At 44.3% G+C, this 17,808-nt stretch overlaps 1 long non-coding RNA gene across 1 annotated transcript in view; it reads left to right on the forward strand.

The window, feature by feature from the left end:
- Positions 1 to 214: 214 nt before the first annotated feature.
- LOC147729898 (uncharacterized) overlaps positions 215 to 17,808 on the forward strand; it is a 48,690-nt gene continuing 31,096 nt past the window's right edge. The window contains exon 1 of the long non-coding RNA XR_015308355.1: positions 215 to 655. This is a non-coding gene — a long non-coding RNA (uncharacterized LOC147729898). The remainder of the gene's footprint in view (positions 656 to 17,808) is intronic.

The following is a 17,808-nucleotide window of genomic DNA, read 5'->3' on the forward strand; positions in this document are numbered from 1 at the left end:
TTTCCTTTGAGTACGTCTAGTTTCGGGTTATATAATCCTTTGGAAAGACTACTCGTAAGGAAGTTTAGAGTACTCTCATTAATGCTGCTATAACTTTAAAATCTTAAAATTTGTTTTACCTAATTTTATGTAATTTATAAATACTTTCTAGAAAGGAATGCAGGATGCTGCAGTCCCTGATGTCAACACGCAGTGACTAAGTATCAATGACAATGGACAAATAAGACATTTTAAACACCATTCCAAGCCCCCTAAAGCCCCTGATGGCTATGATCTAGAACAATAAGGGCTTATAACCATAAGAGTTAAAATCTATTATGCCTTTATCATAAGGATTATTAAAGCTGTTTATCAATGCTGCTATAACTTTCCAAAACCATATAGATTGTTTTAATCCATGTAATTTATTCACAGTTTTTATTATGGTAAACGGGAAACTGCGTTTTTTTTTTTGTCTTTACATGTAATGTAATCTAGCATAAATTTAAAAAAAATCACTCTACTCATATTTCGTCTGTTTGTTATGACTGGAATAGGTTAAAATGAAAATGGAGTACCAGCAAAAACAGATGAAGAATGAGAAAAGCCCTAGAAAATCCAGCATCACCCTCAGTTCCTTCCAAAGAAAATGCATTCAAACATTCCTGAAAGAGGAGTAAGTGAAAATCATGCATTCTTACCTGCGTACTTTTGCATAAATACATTGTTTTTAATTACTATTTGAAAAACCTCTCTAACAAATCCTTAGGTGAATTAGATGCATATTAGGAAGGTATATACTTGGGAGTCATTTTTGTTTGCAAGGCTTGGGTGACATTTGAGGTCATTTTAACCTGAATTTCTCTGTTTTCAAGCACTAGCCCCACCACCGCCCCATATAGTGAATTAGGAAGGGAGTAAAGTAGGGTGAGTTCCTGTAACAAAATGAGTATTTTCTGTAAAAATCTGTACATTTCTACTGCATATCAATTTCTTAATAGATTTTTGCTGCCGCAAAACCAAAAGGACCAGTTTTAGCTGGTTATCAAATTGAATGGGTCAGCAAGTTGGTCAGATATTTACCTGGAGAATAAAATGGTATCTTTGTGATTACTCCAAAATCCTTAAGTGTTCAGTGAGAATAGGAACATCAAGGACAAGTATTCTCAGGTTTACTATTTATATTGGTTGCAAAGAAATGAACATCACCTACTTCCTGCAGAAAAGGTCCTACTGGGGCCCAGCCACAGAATGCAGGACCTGGCCATTGTTGTTTTAACGGCCACATCTTGGGGAATGGACTCCACATACCTTCTACCCTGTTCTTACTACATCTCCTGCTTCATAGCGCGACAGCATTCATTCACCCCACTGTCCTTGCCAGCATCAACACAGATATGAACTGGCACCAGGGCCTCTCGAGGTCCCCAGGATACTACTATTTTTTTTGTTCTTCACCTTCCTCTGCGTCCCTTGGACTATTTTCTAGTGGCGTAGTGGCAACTTCTGAAATATCCCTCTTGTTTCTTGTGCATGGCCATATAGCCATTCACCACATTTTGTATTAATATATATCACAGAAAGATGGAATTGCACTTTGGAAAACTCTAAAGTAAGACACAACAGTGAAATATGATATTAAACAGAGCGTACTCGCACAAGAGCATGACTTATGGTAATTTTTGAGCAGATCAATTTATATTTCGTTTTAAATTTGATTTCCTAAGTCTGCCGCATAGTATGCCTTTTAGCTTTCCTGTCGATATCAAGATCATCTAATGGTGCACAGCTCACATATTGCTAGTCTTGCTGAGGATTCAACTTAACCACCATTGAAGGACCTAGAGACAACGGTTTCAACACTGTGAACCAAATGTGATGCCTCCAAGCTAGAGCTAGAAGGAATACTATAGTCTTATTCACTTGTCACAGAGATAAAGAGGGCATACCTAAATTAGACAGAAATGGCTAGAGCAGTTTAATTGACCCCTTATCCTTCTGACCTATCTTTGTCTCCCACCCAAGAAAGTCATGATCAATGCTCATTCTGGAATACGTTTCTTTACTATGGAGGATGTCTGTGTCTACACCTCTTTCACATAGACTCATTCGCAGTTAAGGACTGGCGGTCACAGGGCTAGAACACATTTTGGGTATAAGCTATTTTACCAAGTAAATTGTTATGCAACATTCAAAGTCAGCACCGCCATCACAAGATTAAGTTCCTCTAAAGAGCTTTAACTAATCAAAACATCATGTTATCAAATTATTTCACCGAACATTTTACTGTATGAAATGTTTAAATGAAAAGAGAATACCTCACTGAAAATTGATCTGTTTTTAGTGCACTTTACAAACCCCTGATTGAAGATTGGAAAAGTAAGTGAAAGAAGTAAATGGTAGATGCATCTACCACAATGCTTTGTGGCCTTATTGAATGGAGCCTTACTGAAGGCACCTGAGAAAAATGTGGTGCCCATTTGCTTGAACCCTGTCACAATTTGTGTATGTTCACAACCTGCAGCCCTAACTGTTCTAAGCCGTCCATGCAGCTATTCTGTACCGAGGTGAAACCCCTCTACGTGTTCATTGCGTTTCTTCCTGGGTCCCTTCTTTGTACAGAAGATGTGCATGGTGTTCCGCTGGCCCAAGATTGTAAGTTCTAAGCTTGGGGTTTTTCCAGTAATTTTTACTCTTCTCCCAAAATCTTGGGGTTTGGACGCCAACAGTTTCCAAATACAGCTCTTGTACATGCTGCAATTCACTTGCTTTAGAAGATCCAGATTCTGCAGTTTCCACTTTGATTCCCTCATCCTCTACTTTCTAGGGCACCCAGTATTGAAACAATATCTGCAGTGCTATTTCAATTCAGAAATATGTTCTGATTCTGGCTTTCTTAGGTATTCTTGGACTGAGTTTTGTGGAAGCATCAGAAAGTACGTTAAACGAATGTTTTAAATTAGGATCCCTTTATTCAAGGTCATAGATGCTTGAGGCTTCTGCTCAGAACGGAGGTTCCCCCTCAGAGATGCCTATATGGCATGACACTGTGTTCACACACGAGGTATAACATCCAAGTTAAATTTGAGGCGCTAGTTTTGTTTGATCATACTAGTTTGTTGCAAGGGGTCAGCTTGACATAGTCAGCTCACCATCAGTTGCAGCATAAGCTTAATTCACAACAAGCAGTGCTAGCTTTTCAGTGAATATATATTTTGAGTATGAGCAGAGAAAGCTCCAAGGTGGCATTTGGGATTAAGGGTAAATAGCATGTAAAGTCTGATTGTGCTACTACAGGAACTTCGGAGGTGCAGAAGATGCCCAAACATGAGTGGAGTCACTGACCATCTGACTTCTGCAGTTCTGACAGCCTGCCATCCCAGTTGTTTGGGTGTGGCTGAGTTGCTTCTTCAAATAATTATTTATTTAAATAATCTCAACGTTAGAAGTTAAAAAAACACAGTAGTTGCCATAAATTAATATAATTATTGAGCTAGGGTAGGACAGCAGCTAAGCTTAGAATTTCGGATACATTGTAATGCTGTCATGTCCAGAAGGACATACCACGAGAACAGAAATCCCGACAGTAAAATAATCCTCTCATGAATCACTATCAGGGATTATATTAAAACTGATGACTAGCATAAATTAGCTTCTGATGGATACTGCTAACCACAGATTCCTTCCCTTCGAATTCTCCCCAGGCACCATATTGGATCTGGAAATCTTTTCCCCAGCTGTACTCCTATGTGTCACTAGGAGGAGCCATGCAGCTCCACGTTGGCTACATACTGCCACGGAAGTGGTGATGCAAATAAGCACTACCCTTGCGCACAGACATCAGTTCTTTTCTTTCTGCCATTTCCATCAAGGATCTGGAGCTCTGCTCCCAATTTCGTTGATCTTCTAACTACTTCTAAAATTGAATTTCGGTGTCCTAGGAAACTATCTCACCACTCAAAAATAAAGGGTTCAAACCATGACACAACTGCAGAAAACAAATGCCCGGCCCCTTAAGGTCTGCTGTAGCGACTCTGACCTGCGACAATCCCTTCCACGTTGATGCCACTGGCACTTGAAGAGGATTCGGCACCTTTACAGATTGTGAACCACCGAAACACTCAATCTCAACTGATGTCGTACTGAGACTACTAAAGTGCAACCGGTCACCTTGCACCCCGAGTCTTTTCCAGTTCCTCTACCAGACCGTACATGCCAGTAAAGGCAATATTATGTTTTTGCCTCTGATTCAGATCAAGGGGCAACCCAGGAGTAGGTGATGATTTGGTGACTGGAAGGGCTTCCCCCTTCACTACACAGATGATGCCTCTTACATGGGTTTTCAAGAGGCCAGTGGTCTGAACCTCCGTCTGAGGCTGAATTTCATTCAGGCCACCACTAAGAATAAATCTCCTCCTTTGTTGTGGTGGTCCAGAGGGCAGCCGTGGGTCAGGATTTGCACCTGCCCCCAGTCAAGACCAAAACAAATGTCTGACCAAACTTTTGGTGCCTGATCTAGCTACATCCTTTTTGCCTTTCAGGGAGTCCCTCACTGATATCTTGATGATAACATCCCCGTTCACCCACAAATAGACAGATGGCCAAGTATCACACACTGGCTCCTGGTAATCCTGATTTTTCTTAACAAGCATCCTATTTCTGAGTGTTTTCTAGTTCAGGTCTCAAACAATAAAGTGACTTCTGGTACATTCCCCACAACTCCTCTGGAGGGGGAATTCATGAGGATTGGGGCTTTTGGCAATCATATGTTTTCCTGTGCCAGTCCGGTACTGTGGTTGGTTAATGCGGTTTGCTTGCTGGGTCGTACCCATGCCGTGTGGGACCTTGTCAGCATGATCTTGCTGGTGGAATCGCAAGACCTTAGTGCCTCTTTGCCTCAAATTTGTCACTATGGACAGGATGCAGACACATATGTTATCCAAGCTGGTCTAGATACCATTGATTGCCTGGGGAGGGCTAATTGTACTAGTGTTGTAGTTTCAGTATGCATGGATGTGTGCCACAGAATCTTTTGCAAATGTACAGACGTCCCTCATGTATATGCCTTTTGATAGGTCACACTCTTTCGATGAGAAGGCAGACTCTGTGCTGGAGTGCTTTAAAGAAAGAGCTACAGCAAGCCTGATGTTTAGGCAAAGACAACCTTTTCGATGTTTATAGCCATCACTCCAGCCCTTTCTTGAGGTATTGGGACTGGCAGGCACCGGGCGGCCAGGAGGGGCCTCAATCATTCCATTCCTCTTCCCCTGCTGCAACAACCACCAAAGCACTTTAGGCTGCCCTTAATGGTGCATGCTCTCCCAGTGGACTGGCGGGATTTATCATTTCCCCCCAGGGTGGATGGGTGGAGGATGATCCATTACATTCAACAAATGGGTCGTACAAATCGTTCAACATTGCCCTGCCAGATATTCCCCCAACATCAATTATTACTCTCCAAGAGGGCTGGAGCAGGGCTGTTTTGGAATGTGGTCTTTGAATACCTTAATACAGAAGGACTGTTTCAAAAAGCTCATGTTGGCCCAGATCCTGTATGCTGTTGACCCAGGCAACTAGATGATGTCCTTGGACTTGTGGAACATGTATTTTCATATAACTATCCTGCAGTCCCTCCGACTTTATCTGCAGTTCAGAGTAGTCCAGTATTATTTTCAGTCTGCTGTGCTACACATCGGCCCCACTAGCATCCCTCTATGTTTATGAGAGAGAAGGTGGTTGTCAGAGTGCACCTGTGAAGGTTGGGGGATACCAGTTTTCCCGGACCTCGAAAACTTGCTGTTGAAGGCAGGATCGTTGCAATCAATCGTAGACCACCTCCAGACAAAGTCTAACCTTCTGACATCATTGGGATTCACTATCTTTGAGCCAAAGTCTCTATTTACTCCTTCGCAGTGGTATTCCTTCATTGGAGCTGTCCTGCACTCAGTGCAGTTCCAGAGCCTCCCCTCTGCCACAAGACCTGGACATTCAGGCAATCCTAGGTCTCTGTGCAAGCAGATCTGAGGCTTCTTGGTCTCTTACCTTATCTATGCCAGGTGACACACATCTTTGCAATGGATTTTGAACTTCCTGTGAGCCCAGTATCAAGAAAATCTGACAATGTCATTAAGATCTCGTAAGAGGCAGCTCATGATCTGAATGCAGTTAGTCCAACTGTTGGCCCCTCTCTCTTCCCCATCCAAAGCCGATTGTAGTAATCTATGCTTCCCTGCTAGGCTGGGAAGGTTGTCTGGGGGAGGTAGACATCTGTTGATTCCGGTCTGTGACAGATACCTAGCTCCATATCAATCTATTGAAGTTGTGTGGCTTTAATGGCCTTCTCTGCCGTCCATCAAGGGGAGGCTGATACACGCTCGCATGAGCAACAAACACCACTATCATATAATATTGCAACGTGCGTCCTGTGAAAGGAGGCGCTGCACCTCTCAAGTTGGTTGGAAGCCCAAGCATTTCCCTGATAGCAAACCACCAGGCAGGACCCCTGAATGCCAGAGCTGAGATGGCAGGGTCTGGCAGATCAGGAGTAGGCTTTTATATTCTAAGATGGGCCCTCCCGGAAACTGGGAACTTTCCCTTCCTGATCTAGTAAGCCCATATATCCTGAAAGCTGCAAATTTCGCTATCCATGGAAGACCCCAAATGTACTACCGGCAACATGCGTACTGCTGCCCTTTAGGACCCTCAACTTGAGATTGTCCAATCATTGCCCCACACATGTTGCCGGCACCTGTTAGATCCCTTATTCTCTAATCTATCTTACCTAAAAAGTGCCCCTCCTTTCCCTTTAACTTTGTCTGACCATTTTGCAGTGCCTTTTACCATGGAATCTACCTCCGCCCTTTCTCTGACTCATTTGGCCTCAGAACGCACTACCAGGAACTGGTCTAAAATGAACGTTCCAATTCTTAATAAACTACTCTGCGATTCTAGTGCTGGCCTTATTCTGGTTTCCATCACTGATCAGGAACATGTCCATAACTGGCTTATGGGAGCAGTGGAAAAGTGTCCCCCGCTCTCCGCTAAACACTCGAGGCGCATGCTGCTCCTGCGCCTTGGTTTAACAATGCACTAAAACTCGAGAAAAAGCTATGCATGGTCTTAGAAAGGCAATGGACATTGGAGGAAATCCTACACTAAGATGCCAAATCTTCTTATAAAAATGCTTTAACAACTTATCGCAGTCTCTGTAGATCGGCCCCGGTCAAGTTCTACTCTCAGAAGATTTTGATGGCCCAAAACTCTAAGAAAACTCTTCAAGGTGGTAAAGCAACTCTCTGGCTCTGGACAGTTGATGCCCTCCCCAGTTCTCTCCCATAATCAATGCGAGGCACCTGCTCTCTTTTTTACCAAGTTGCTAATATACACTCCCAGCTGTTGAGTAGCCGCTCACAGGGAGCTAAACTGGACATGATTGACCTGTCCAATACCAAGCAGAACCTTGGTTCTATCTCTGTAGTCGCCCCTTTACCACATCTGAACACTTGGGCCCCTCTGGACACCGTATCTTTCCTCTGTATCCTTCAGACCATCAATTCAGGCTCTCCTTTTGTCCCCCTCCCTCCCCAACTCCTGCGTCAGCTGGACCCCTCCTTCACACCTCTGTGCAAGAATGGATAGTCCCTCAAAGATGGGAACATGTATAGTCCTTCCCCTCCTAATGAAAGCGAATCTGGATCCTTCCAACCCCTCTAATTTCTGTCCCATCTCTCTGCTTCTCATCTTTTCTAAAATGTTAGAGAAGCATGTCAACGCCCAACTTTCTTTCTTCGTGGAAACCCAGAATTTTCTTCATCCCTCCCAGTTTGGGTTCAGGGCAGGCTCTACTGAATCCACCCTTCTGGAGGTGACAGAGACACTAAGATACCACTTAGACTAGGGTGATACTGTGGCTCTCATCTTCTTAGGTCTTAGCGCTGCATTTGATAGGGTGTCCCACCAGATTCTCTTGGGGGAATTACGGAAACTGGATATTGAGGGAGCAGCCCTGAAGTGGTTCCATCCTTTCTCAAGGACTGGACCTTCCAGGTCTCTTCCTCGAGGACTGGACCTTCCAGGTCTCTTCCTTGGCCAGGTCTAACTCTCACATTACACCCTCTGGAGGGCACAGCATTGAGCCCTCTATTGTTCAACATATATATCCGTCCTCTAGCAGAGGTGGCTGAAGACGCTGGGTGTCTCCTTTTTCCACCCAGATCCTGTTCACCGGCGAAAGGGAGAAGGGTCACGGGCCCTCTGACCTTAGCGCATCTCTCGCCTATACTATGGCAATGTCTTATACTTGGGAGACAACAAATACACTATATACAGACTGCAACTCGTCCAAAATACTGCTGCTAGGACCCCCTATCAATTTCCGAAGTATACCTCTGTCTCTAACAATCTCTGTGACCTACACTGGCTGAAGGTTTCTAACCCTAATAAGTTCCTAGTCCTCTGCTACATGTTAAGAATTAAAACTGGATCTGCTCCTGAAAACCTGTGGTACTTAGTCAATCTCTATCATCCTCCCTGTCCCCTTAGATCCCCTTCACAGACTCAGTTCACGGTACCAGAAATCCAACTGGCGAGCGTGAAAGGTTGTTCCTTTTCTTACTTAAGGTCGTTTCTATGGAACCTGTTGCCTTGATTCAGCTTCTCTCCAAGCTTTTCGAAAGGATCTAAATTCCTGTTTTTTTCTTCTCAGCTACTGTTCTTTCTGTATCTTCCCCTACTCTTGCCATGCGCCAGGAAACTCTTTGGGCTTGCTGCATGCACTACAAGTTTCACAATAATGATGCGGGCATATCCCAGTAGTAGACAGAAGCCTGACCAGAACTTTTCTCCACCGTTGGGAACGCGCAGTGTTGAAGGTATTGCGCATTCGAGGTTCTGTAACAACACGCATTAGGGGATGCATTTCGGCTGAAATGGAAAGTGAGACTCCTGTATGCCTTCTCGCACTGGCCTCTTTTACCCCTAGTCCTGTGACCCGGCCCAAATCATCCTAGTGGCTCCGGATTGGGCTTTTCAATGTTTACCGGACCAGCCATCCTTGTGTAAATCACCTGTTATGATGTGATCTATTAAAGGGTTGAGACACATGTTGCCTCCGAAGAAGGTGTCCCAATCTATGCCTAACTTGATCTTGATAACTTGGGCGAGTTAACCCTAGGCACTTTCAATATATCTGCCCTATACTACTATTTTTCCAGACACATTGGTGATAAAGACTCAAGGTGCATTTTTGCCAAAAGTTGTAACTTCTGTCCACTTTGAGCAATCCATCACTATGCCTGTGTTCTTCACTCTCCCATCCCTCAAATGAGAAGAGGGTTTATTGACTGTACCCAAAATGGGCTTTGAGCTTTTTTAAGTGTATTTTATTATACCAAGAAACACTGGATGATCACGCCCCATTTGTCCTTTTCTCTGAGGTAAAGAAATTGAAGGCTGTGCAGAAGAGGTCCTTCTCAAGATGTAAAGTCTCTGCATCAAGATCTGCTGTGCATTGGCCAAGAAACAGCCTTTGGAAGTTCTGGAAGCACATTGTGTCAGTGCTTTGGCTGATACTACTGCCATGGCTTCAGGGGTATTCTTCTTGACATCTACCAAACTGTTACGTGGGTGTCATAGTAGACGTTCACAAAGCACTACTTCCTTGACAGGCAGGTTCGTTGGATGGACACTTCGCCTTCTTGGTCTTGCAAGAATTTCTGAGTTGAGTTATCTTCGCAGAACCTCCACGTGGGGAGGTCCTGCTTTGGTATCTATTCTAAAGGGAGGAATGGTTAGATGAAGCCATCAGAGGAACAAAATACTTAATCTAAATACGTAACACTCTCATGTGGATATTCCATCTAACCACATATTATTCACTGCTCTCCTTCCTCCTTGTTTTGAGTAATGGACTTTTTCTTATCTTCTGTGTCTGAGAGCGCAATCGAGGTCCAGAAAGAAACAGACATCAGAGTGCTTGGGCGGTGCCTATATGTGGATCCAGTTGTCACTTCAGAGGTGGAGCAGAGTTGACACTGAGCCACACAACACCACCTACTATGTGCGCAGGGCTATGCTTAAAAATCTTCCTAATTCAGCCCAACTTGTTCAGCTTTAAGGTGTCTCTCTGGTCAGCCATCTTTATTCAAATCTCCGGTGGTTCTGAGATTTTTGAAAGGGTCAACAAACGTGTTTTCCATGGAACTTGAATTTATTTCAACTTTTTTTGATGATGACTCCTCTCCAGTATTTAATTATGGGTTTTGACTTTCAAGATTATGTTTGGTTGCTGTAGCTCTGGTAAGATGTGTCAGCGAGTTGAGAGTATCTGCCCACTGTTCACATTCTTCTTCCCAGACAAGCTTGTGCTGTGAGCTAAACTGGCTCTCCTTCCCAGTATGTTGACTCCCTTCCATCTGGCTCAATCCATCACTACACCCACCTTTCATCTCCCATCCCATCCTAATAAAGAAGAGAAGCATATACATCATCCAGACCCCAGGCTTGCAGTTAATTAATACGTTGACCACACAAAGGAGATGAGATCTGGTGACCAGCTCTTTAGAGACACTGTCAACAAAAAGGGCAAGGCAGTTCAAAAGAGTATTCATTCATGCTGGTTATTGCTATGCATCAACATTTGCTCGGCTCTTGCACAGGGTTGTGTTACAGAATAACGAATGTCTGAAACACGTGTGCCTTAACCACGCAAGTGGAACCACGACTATGCCTAAACCAATGAAGTGTTTAGCACGCACCTCTGAACAACGCAAATAGATACTAGTGCATTACCTGTACCTAAACCATGCATTCCATTTCCATGTGGTGCTTTTGCACACAAACCGCTACAATCCACAGACTATAGTATACCCAACATGTAATATTTCAAACGAAAAGACATTTATTTACAAAGTAAAAAATGTAAAATATATTAAGCTTCATTTTTTGGGAAATACACTATATATGTAAACATTAGATTAACAATGACACATTCTATATACACACTTTTTCAACTCTCAAACGGGTTTCTAAATTTCCCGTTTCCACAGTAATCCTAACATTTTGTGCGGAGCACTGACCTGAAAACAGATTAACAAATACTGCCATCTAGATTTCAATATAAGTATTTTATTAGCCGTAACTATAATTTCCATTCACATATTTATTTTCCTTTTTCAAATTATTAGTTTAATAATTATATATTGTTAAATATGCGTTGTTCAGTCGTGCGTAGTTCAGACGTGCGTGGTACATCAATTTGCGTGCTTAAACCATGCATGGTTAAGACTTTCTAGTGGTTCATTCTGCGTGCTTAGGATCTGCGTACTTCAGACTTTGATGTTCAGACTGTTTACACTTGCAAAGATGGAGCATACCTGATGGTATCCTGGCCCATTCCAGAAGGGCAAAATCTTCTACAGCAGCATTGGCTAAGGACGTATCAGTTGGTTACATCGTTTGAGCTTGGACTTGACCTTTCCTTCACAGCATTATTGTTTGGACTCTGACGTGAAGAGGAATGGCTATTTCTCATTCAGTCCTTCTGTATTTCCACATTTAAGAGTTCCTTCAGACTCTTCTCTGGAGAGGCATTGCATTGAAATCTCTTCAAAAGGGAGGTATCTGCAGGTATTCATCAGAAGAAAACGGTAACTATCTTTCTTGTGGATACTTATCTACCTGCAGGTTTCTCATCAATCTCACCTGTATCTTCTTTTTGAAGGATGGTTATAGGCCTAATAAGAGCCTAAATGAGTTATTGCACTGCACAAAAATACTCTGCTGATGGTTCTTCTCTCCACCTTGAAAGAAGAAAACTCCCATCTTGGTGATGGCATTCTAGATCTCCAGTTACATCATCACGTTTCTGCTTGTGACATTGAGCTGGAGCCAGCGTCCCCTTCCAGGGCAGAAGAGCTATGTCTGACGTTTTTGGGTCCAGTGTAGCACCTGGAATATTAAAAGATGAGGATTCTGTAGGCCGAGTATCCACCAGGAATGGTAGTTACCAAAGGTGAAGAACTATTGTTCATTAACGTCATTCATCAGAGTTCCTCAGTTTAATCGACCTATTGCAAATAGGACAAAACCCAGGATGTGGGACACTGTCAACCTTTGGCAGCAGGGTCAAAGGAACAGCTTGTCCTACACTTGGAATTCATGCAGGGTGTCATTGTTGGACCCGGGGTCACCGGTCCGACTAGGGTAGCCTGGCACAAAGTGGGAAGGCTAAACTCCAAGGCTTTCGTGTTACACTTGCGTCACACTCAACTCAGTAACACAGCGAACCTCCACTAGAAAAATGACACCACACCGTCTTTTTAGAAAAATGGAAAGACTTTATTTTCTTTTTAAGCTTGAATTCAGTTGCATAAGCCTTAACATACCATCATTTTACATTTAATGTTCCTAACTCTGTGAATCTATGACATGGCACAAATCATGTAATACTAGCGAACCTCACTTAGCCATGAAATTAATCGTCAGGATACATTCAAACAGAATACTTTTTCAAGTAATAGCCCATTTAAATATTATAAAGACTAGAGGGAGGTCCTGAGGCAGATTAATAGCAAGCAGTATTATAGAATCAGCAGATGGTTGTTTGAATTGTTTAGCAGAATAATGCTTGAATGGAGAAGACAGATAATTCTCAGTAAAACATTTCAACTTAAATTCAATTCCAAATTTACATTCGCCTTTTAAAGTCTAAACATTAGTTTTAGAAAAGAAGCACAGTTCATGCATTTAGTCAGACAAGGTGCAACTCCAAACTCGTGAATAACCCTGCCTTTAGTTGGTTATTTCATCATTACTTGTATTGTTACAGTTGGATCAGAGTTGTTCCTTGGTTCGCTGATCTCTTAAAAAGAGAGAGAGATCTCCCTGGGTAGCTCCGCTGAACACAACTTCTCAGTCCCCCTCATTCACTCGACTTCTATGAGGCAGGAAGTCCAGGTATTCATTGATACAACAAAGAATGGTCTCAGCACACTAGCAATTGAAAAGTACTATTAGAGAAAAGTTCTTATATACAGTTATATTTCAACACGTATTTCAAGTAAGCACATAAGAAATAATCCAAATGTAGTCGATGTTCTTTTTCCAAAACTTTTTCTTCCTTTATTATTCAGATTAAGAGAACTCTTCCATTCGATAAAATCATCCCACACATAGCCAACGCGTTTCGTCTCTTTTTCTAGAGACTTCTTCAGGGCTTATAGTAAAATGTGCAATCCTCTCAGTTGTTTACCATGAGAAGAGATAAATCAATATTGTTTCTCCTCTGAAAGATCTGATCAAATTCTGGTCAAATCCAGTTTTGTGATCATAAAGGGTAATTCAGCCTTCTATTATGGCTCCATGAAGTAGTTAGGTCGTGCGTTCTGGCATCGTAACCGCGCGCTGCACCTCCCGATACGAAGCGTCTCTAGAAAAAGAGACGAAACGCGTTGGCTATGTGTGGGATGATTTTATCGAATGGATGCCAACGCGTTTCGTCTTTTACACATTTTACTATAAGCCCTGAAGAAGTCTCTAGAAAAAGAGACGAAACGCGTTGGCTATGTGTGGGATGATTTTATCGAATGGAAGAGTTTGTGCACCTAGTTACAATAAAACACTACCGGTTAGGTAGAGTGCGGGTTCTATTGGTCTCTGCCCTCTGTAGTTTGTTAGCTTAGTCCAGGTATTCACCAGGCCCAGCAGAGGGATCCGTGGGACACACTCCTCCCTCCCCGCTCCAAATCCCTGCTTACTTCTGGATTAGGCGTTCGATCGGCCGTTCCGACCAGGGCTGGCCGCCTGAGGGGCCAAGACTTTCCTCTCGGGAGTCTCGAATGCTAATTATGGCCCAGTTTGATAACGGAAGACTCACTGAGGCAGGTTCCACCCTGGAGGCAGAACACGCTTCAGTTTCTGTTGCTCCGCTGCCCTCGCATCTTTCTCCACACGCCCACTGAGAGAGGGTGAACTCAACCCCTCCCAGTCTCTTGCAATCCCGCCTTACTCTTGCAAGTCCCGGGGCGGGGCTCCACCCGGGTCTCCTCCGCTGTCAACAACCTCCCAAGGTCGGCCCCTCCGGTCAACTCTGGCGCCCCCGGGCTCTCCTCAGTCAGGAACTGGTCCACTGACTGGACCCGAGATCTGTTCCTGCCTCCCGCTTCACCACAGTGAGCTCCGTACTGAGGGCGCTGTCAGCTCCGATGAACTAGGGCAGCATCCCTCACCTCACGAGCTCCTACAGACCCGCCGCGGAGAGTCACACAAGCGCGAGGAACTCAGGACCAACTGGAGCCCACCATAAATTTAGTACGTTCCTGGGCAAGGGGTGGGGGCAGACTCAGGCAGGTCACAAAGCTGTAGTTGAAACTGATCGCGCCGGGGTACTGAATGTCGGCAGGGACAGGGGTCTAACTCCACAGGGGTTTTATTTCCAAAAAGGAGGCAGACTTAGCTGCCCTCACCTGACCTTCTTCCTCCGTCCACGTCCCGGACTACCCACCTGAGGGTAGGCACACCTTTTCAATGTTAGGGGTACCAGAAGTAGTTATTCCTGCTGGGTCAGATCAACTGGTGAGGGATAGCATCAGAAAGTAGAGAGAGCAGCCCCAAGAGGCAGTCAAACCCCCCACACTGCGCCAGCCTCCTCTCCCCACAGCCTGTACTCCCACTGGCACACTTCTCAGAACAATCCACCTCCACACAATGGTCGCTCAACATTCCACCTTATATAGCCTGTCCCTAGAGTGTCCAGAGAGGTCCAGAAGGTTCTGGAATCCCTCATATTACCCCTTGGACTAGACTATGAGGTAAACTTGTCAGTTGGCAGGCCACCATTTTGTAAATGATCACTTACTCCCACCCCCATTTTAAAAGAGCATCTGCGCCTCATTGTTATTTAGTAGCAATGGAGCGCCCAGAGACCTAAGGTCAACACCAAAAAGAAAATGTAGTGGACACTAAAAGGAAAAAATAGGAGGCAAAATGGGAGAAAAAATAAGGAGGGATCACCCAAAGGGCTGACAGGTCTAACAGTCATGGACTAGCCTGTGTCCATTCCTTCCCCAGACCATTTTTCCTGCGAAGCATCATCTACAATAATGCTGTCTGCAGTATAAGACTCTTCTGTGGAACTTGTTTCTGGTAAGATAACCCATGACACATGAAATTGGGCCTTCCATCTTCATTCTGTTCAGAAATTTTGGACTGGTTTTGACATACTCCTGTCCTTCTGAGGTGCCCTCCCAGATGTTGCTCTTTCAGCAGCAAACATACAGTGGTGCTCCACAGAGTATACTTGTGTGCTCCAAGTTCCTTTTTTCAGCCATATCTCAGTTCACCCCCCTGCTCTGATGGGTGAATCTGCTATTATCAAAATACTAGTGAGCTTTATGATGTCTGAGACGTGTATAAGGCCCCTCAACTTATTTTCTACATCAAGTATTTGTGAACTATTTAAATCACATAACAGTTGTCCGAAGCGAAACCATGTCAGTTTCTTACCAATTCCATTGTGATGAATCGCACAATTCACAAAGTAAACAGCTGCATTGGCAATTGATGTTTATATTTCCAGTTCAATAATGGTCTGTTACATGTTTGATTTGTGACTTTGTCAACAACCTCAAAAGAACAATACGTATGAAGCGAACACTTCTGAGACTAGCTGTCATTTTTTTGCAATATAGGCATGTAAAAAACTGATTTATTCAATCTGTAGGAAAGTACCCCTTTTTAGGTCTCGACCTAAAGCATTGCTTTAGCAATGATTGTTTGTCGAGATTCTAGTATGCGGTCCGAAAAGTCTGCCAAAATGGCGGATTAGACACAGTTAATGTGAACTATGCGCCTGCACAAACCAGCCACGTCACAAACCACCATTTGTCTGTGCCTTGCATCAGACTTCAAAGGCTGCAGCTCCCCCGCTCCTTCCCATCAGACTTCAAAGGAATGCACTCCCGCCCCCGCCACACAAATGCCGACAGCTAATTATTTAAGGCACCTCTAGCCTGGGAAGTCAAGGGGTTTTCTCTCCTCTTCGCCATCAACTTTTGTTTGTCCCATCAACTTTTGTTTGTCCGGCTGCAATTGACTCTTGACAGCTTCTCACATTTACTGTTTTTCTCCAAAAACAGTTTTCTTTTGAGCTGGCTTCAGTAACTGCAGACTTCTGTGTCACTCCTATGCCGTAGTGCAACCAGGTCTAGGCCTGCATCTGCTGATTTTTATTGCCATTGACAGTACATTACTTACGTTTTCCTTGCCACGTTACAGCTCTTCTCACGGTATTGCGAACTCTCATTGGTGCCTCTTACTCTTCTTAAGCCAGTCTTTAGGCCCTTCGGTCAGTTTCACAATGCAGCCCTTCTTTACAACTTGCACACCACTCTTTTATCACATTCAGCTTCGTCATCCAGCTCACCTCCTCCTTACAATTAACAATTTCATGCAGGGCTTAACATGGTCTTCCAGCCCGTGGTGCTACACCCAGTGCATTTGCTTCAAAGGTGCCATGCACGTTCAGGCCAAGTTAGAGGAGATCTCAAGTGACCTCAACTAGATTTTCCACCTTTCTGTCCTCCGCCGTGCATTGCTATCACTCTCCTTCATATCCACATACCTCCTTACTTTCCTTTGCTTCACAAGTTTCTCACCTCCACTCATCAAGAGGCCCGACTAATCCAGCCTCTCTGTAAATCTCGCTCTGGAGCACACTTGGCAACACTTAGCCTCACTGTGCAGTGCAAGCCGACACAGAGCATCCTGCACAATGGTATGAGGTTTTTGTGGCGGCACTTTCTATTCATACCACAGTCAGTCCACCTTGTGTATTCTTGCTAATCGTAATATTGGAGGTAAGTGGGGGTCCAGGTTTCGTTTGCTACCGACCTCCCTGAGTATGAACAGCTTTGTTTTCCACATCTTTTCTTCCTTAGTGTTGTTTTCAGCATTGCATTTTGAACCAGTATAAGGACACTCGAGTTGAAAGAAAGGATGTCTGTTTGGAAGTCTTTTTACTTCACGCCCCAATCTGAACCCACTTTATGGTGAATAAATGTATCTGTTGCTATTTGTCCTAATACAGTTGCTCAGAAACTGAAAGCTCCAGACCTCCCACATCCTCTTATTAGACATGTTGAGACAGTTTATTTATGTTTTAAACAAACTTTATTGAATTTGACATAAAGTTCAAGTTGGCATCAATACACCGTGCTTTACTTTGATTAAGACCATAATTCTCCAATTCGCTATATACCTTATACAGTAGGAGGGAGGGACGTACACTGCTGCACGCCTCACACTGCTGCACGCATCACACTGCTGCATTACTCACGATGACGCATGCTGCACACTACCGCAGCCCTCACGCCACTGCCGCACGCCTCACACTGCCGCACGCCTCACACTGCCGCACGCCTCACACTGCCGCACGCCTCACACTGCCGCACGCCTCACACTGCCACACGCTGCCGCACGCCTCACACTGCTGCACGCCTCACACTGCTGCATTACTCATGCTGCACACTGCTGCACGCCTCACTGCTGCACGCTGCATACTGCTGCATGCCTCACATTGCTGCATGCCTCATACTGCTGCATGCCTCACACTGCTGCACGCCTCACACTGCTGCACGCCTCACACTGCTGCACGCCTCACACTGCTGCACGCCTCACACTGCTGCACGCCTCACACTGCTGTACGCCTCACACTGCTGTACGCCTCACACTGCCGCACGCCTCACACTGCCGCACGCCTCATCACATCACTCTAGAACACCACCACATCACTCTAGAACACCACCACATCACTCTGGGACACCACCACATCAC

The sequence above is a fragment of the Lissotriton vulgaris genome, chromosome 2_1, assembly GCF_964263255.1.
Source record: "Lissotriton vulgaris chromosome 2_1, aLisVul1.2, whole genome shotgun sequence".
Taxonomy (NCBI): domain Eukaryota; kingdom Metazoa; phylum Chordata; class Amphibia; order Caudata; family Salamandridae; genus Lissotriton; species Lissotriton vulgaris.